We start from the raw sequence: 3,903 nt of genomic DNA on the forward strand, positions 1-3,903 counted from the left end.
CTTGTGTACCAACTAGACTGTCAACAAACCAATAACGATAATAATAAAGATGGTGAGAATAGTAACGCAACTGGTAATTGTATTTCAATTATTATGTTAATAGCAAATTTAAAGTAGATAATATTAAGAAAATTTGTATATTGAATAACAGAAAAGTTAAGATATCAGATATTTTACGTGAAATCAAAATTCGGATTAGTTTTATGGATAAATATTTAACAAATATGGAACTACATCAAATTAATAAATTATTAAATAATAGGTTATAAATTTTAGCCCGGAAAACTTAGAGATGCATATCTGTTAAAATACAAATTATTGTAGTTGAACCTAGAGCTACAAATTATAATTTCTAGTGGTAGAAAAACCATATAGGTTTGTATTTCATTTCTGGTTGCTTTGAACTCATTTAAAATGAGTTAGCTTTCGCGCGTTTGTAAGTGTGAGCAATGCTTACATTTAGTCGAGAGGTTGTATTTCTCTATAAAGTGGGGAGTTTTTGAAGACCAGAAGGACAGTTTGTTTTTCGAGGACGAAAATGAATAAGGTGGGGAGAATGTAAGGACCCTCAACTTCGTCAACGCTATTAGACTAGTCAAGAGACGAATTAACCGCTAATAACTCTATTAGTTAACATAGATTTTAATTAATAGAAATTAATCTAGCAATAATCTAGATACGAAACTAGCATAGTTGAATAGGTCTCGAAAAGTTAGGCGAGATGGACTACTCGAACGTGTCATTCGGATACCGGACGGGGAAGATATCATAGGATAAGTATGAAGGGAAAAATAGTAATTTTGTTTCAAACCGCCTGTCTTCCCTTATCATTTATCTGGGTGCCTTTATCATTTTCCTTTAGCCTTATCATCACCAAAATCGACAGAAGTCTCATTCTTTCTCTGCAATTTCTTCCTTTACACGTATCAATCGATGAAGCGGAATTTTGAGGTTAGTAGTTGCACCATTGAATGTTAGAAGACTTGGATTAATTGGTGGTGATGATATTGAAGCTTACTGATTTCAGAAACAAGATGAATATGGTAAGTTAATTTAGGGTTTCGAATTGTTTGATTCTTCTTTATGCAATCATTTTGTTTTGATCGGTTATAGAGTGGGTTTGTTGTTAATTGAAGTATAAAGTTGTTGTATGAAGTTTAATTTTGAGCCCATAGGAAATTAGGGTTTCTGTGCTTCCTTAAATAAATTGGAAATATGGTTCATCCTAAATGAGGAATTAATAGAAATGAATTTGAGAATTTTGATGATTGTTCTGAGTATCAAGTTATGGTGGTGTTATTGTTGTTACAGAGAATTGTTGGTTGGTATTGAGAGGAAGATGAAATAGGAAATGGTGGTGGTGTTAGAAATCCTGAGTTTGCATCTCATATGATGATGATGTATGTTAGTTAAGTTGTGGGAATGTCATTTCAGTGTGGCTATTTGGAGTTGGATGAATGCAGTATTTGGCTTTGCTAATCCCACTTCATTTGCAGAAGTCTGCAGAGCAGCTGAGAAGAAAAGTCCAATAGTGAAACAAATATGGATGACAGCAGCTTGTGCAACCATGAAAGAGTTATGGCTTCAGAGAAATGCAAAGTTATTTGAGGAGAAGAAACCTACACTTAATAGGTTTAAAAGCATAATTTTGCAGATAGTGTATGAAGGAGGTTACAGAATGGATGGTGTCAGTTGGAAGCACACATATGACAGTAGATATTACAATTTTTTAAAATTGGTGCTGAATCTTGTCCTTCTCATTAGTTTATGTTAGTTTTTTGATGTCATTTTATTTGTAATGTCAGTTTAGTTGTCTGACTTTTAGCTTCTGTTTTGAGTCTGTCCTGTAATTTAGCTGGCTTTGGCCTTTCAATCAAATAAAAATGTGTGATATAGAAAAAAAAAAAAAATAGTTAAGTTGTAGATCAGATTATCTATCGCAGGGAAAGTCTCTAGAGGAATGCAATTGGTGGTGGTGACTCTATAGGCTGAATGGAGATGTAATGGTTGTTGCAGGGTGTTGGAGTTGTAATTGTAGTATGAAGTAACAATGATAGTGGTGGAGGAATTGACTGCAGTGATGATGTTGTGGTGTTGAAGTGCATAGAAAACTATTGATGATGTCGAGGTAAACTGGATTGAAGACAACATGGAATGGTTGATGCCGGGAAATATGTATGGGCAGTAATTTAGATAAACGGCCGCTGGTGAGAGTATGAACTAGAGGTTGCTGATGCTGACCAAAGTATGGAGTCGCTGTGACGGATTTGAGGCAGTGAGACAAGAAGAAGGTGTCTACTGATGTGTTGTTGTTGTTAGTGATGCAGTTATAATTATATGAATATCTCGAAGATAGAATTCCAGATGGTGGTAATTGAAGTGATTCAAGAATTAGGTAGTGATGTTAGTGTGTGTGTTAAGATATTTGAAATGGGACTCTCAAGTGTAATCTGGCTGTATTGTTGCTGGTGTTGTTCCTTGCAGATGAGAATGTTAGTGTAGTAGAATTGATGATAGATGTTGAAGTGGTAGATTAAGCTTGTTGTTGAATTACAGGGTATGGCTGTTTGCATTTGTTTTTCATATTGATTGTGCATTAGAAGTTTGGCCTGTGTAGTGGCCTTAAGATTAGTCATCCCAGTCATATGTCTGACTGAGTTGAATATATTTGACTCAGAATTGGTTTATTTGACCTTGACTCAGTAGACCTTGACCTATTGACCGTTGACTTGACCACTGTGAATGTTGACCTTTAACTGGACTTTGGCCTAGAATTGGATGTTGGCTGTTAGTTAACTCCTCTGACCATTAGTTGACTCAGATGGACCAGACCATAAGTTAATGGGCTAGTTTAGTAAACTTTGGGCTTAGGCCTAGTTTCCTATTTTGATGTTTTGGACCTCTTATGGTCTTGGTTCCTTGTACAAAGTTGTAGATATTCTTAAGACATATCTAGACAGTCAGACTCAATCTTAATAAAAGTATATCAAAGAGTTATACTCTCTCTTTCTCAATTCAATACTTACTCAAGCAAATAGAAATCTGCGAGTCTAATGAATACAAGAGAAATCACCTGAACGGTACAAAATACCAATGTTCAAGTATCAATCAATTTCAATCAACAACCAAAGGTTGGATTTCCCAATTGATTGATTCAATGCACAACCTGTGATATTTCAATTATATAACAAAATATAATGCGGAAAAGAAATAACACAGACACCAGAAGTTTTGTTAACGAGGAAACCGCAAATGCAGAAAAACCCCGGGACCTAGTCCAGATTGAACACACACTGTATTAATCCGCTACAGACACTAGCCTACTACAAACTAACTTCGGTCTGGACTGTAGTTAAACCCCAATCGATCTCACATTGATCCAAGGTACAATTGCGCTCCTACGTCTCTGATCCCAGCAGGATACTACGCACTTGATTCCCTTAGCTGATCTCACCCACAACTAAGAGTTGCTACGACCCAACGTCGAAGACTTTAATAAACAAATCTGTATCACACAGAAAAGTCTATGGTAATAGATAAATCTGTCTCCCACAGAAATATCTACGAGTTTTATTTCGTCTTTTGATAAATCAAGGTGAACATGAACCAATTGATAAACCAGACTTATATTCCCGAATAACAGCTCAGTATTATAAATCACCTCACAATAATCTAAATCGTATGATGGCGAAACTGAAAAAGCGGGGGTCTAACAACACCACCCAATATTTTTCTTAGCAATTTATATGGACAAACTCGAATATACTTTTAAGAGAATCAACAAGACTCAATCAATTAAAAGTATATCAACGAGTTTATATCTCTCTTCTTGATTTGATTACCCAAGCAAGAACTGCGAGTTATAATCAAATATAAGGAATAACTTGGATGGTACCAAATACC

The 3,903-nt window shown here is 35.3% G+C and overlaps 1 long non-coding RNA gene across 1 annotated transcript; it reads left to right on the forward strand.

Annotated features, from left to right (window-relative positions):
* The first annotated feature begins 907 nt into the window (after positions 1-907).
* LOC113274074 lies at positions 908-2,583 on the forward strand. The gene is made up of 2 exons (XR_003322766.1): positions 908-1,043; positions 1,497-2,583. It is a non-coding gene; the product is annotated as an uncharacterized LOC113274074 (long non-coding RNA).
* Positions 2,584-3,903: the final 1,320 nt, after the last annotated feature.

The sequence above is a fragment of the Papaver somniferum genome, chromosome 4, assembly GCF_003573695.1.
Source record: "Papaver somniferum cultivar HN1 chromosome 4, ASM357369v1, whole genome shotgun sequence".
In the NCBI taxonomy this organism is placed as follows: Eukaryota; Viridiplantae; Streptophyta; class Magnoliopsida; order Ranunculales; family Papaveraceae; genus Papaver; species Papaver somniferum.